The sequence below is a fragment of the Elaeis guineensis genome, chromosome 9 (genome assembly GCF_000442705.2).
Source record: "Elaeis guineensis isolate ETL-2024a chromosome 9, EG11, whole genome shotgun sequence".
Lineage (NCBI taxonomy): Eukaryota > Viridiplantae > Streptophyta > Magnoliopsida > Arecales > Arecaceae > Elaeis > Elaeis guineensis.
Window position 1 is genome coordinate 70,477,828 of NC_026001.2, and position 399 is coordinate 70,478,226.

Genomic DNA, 399 nt, shown 5'->3' on the forward strand with positions numbered 1-399 from the left:
GTCAACTCTTAACCTAATCGGGAAAAACCCAACTAAATCCAATTCAATTGGACTTGACCCAAAATTAATTACTCAATCAAATTGAGTTAATTAGCGATCAAATCACTAATTAAACCTCTCATAAATATTGAGTCCAAATCCGATGGGTAATCAGGTATCAGAATTCATCGATATGTAACCCTGATCGAAGAGTCCTAAACCAGTAGGACTCTTGACCCCAGTACCCAAAATATGTGGAATTCGTGATCAGAGAATCCTGATTCTCGATCATAAAATCTTAGACATGAAGGACTCTTCACCAGCTATCAGATCAGATAGGAACCTCTAATGTGTATGACCCCGGAGGTTCGAACCTAAGCCGGTAGCACAGGAACCAATTCCTGTACTAATCGAAATGAC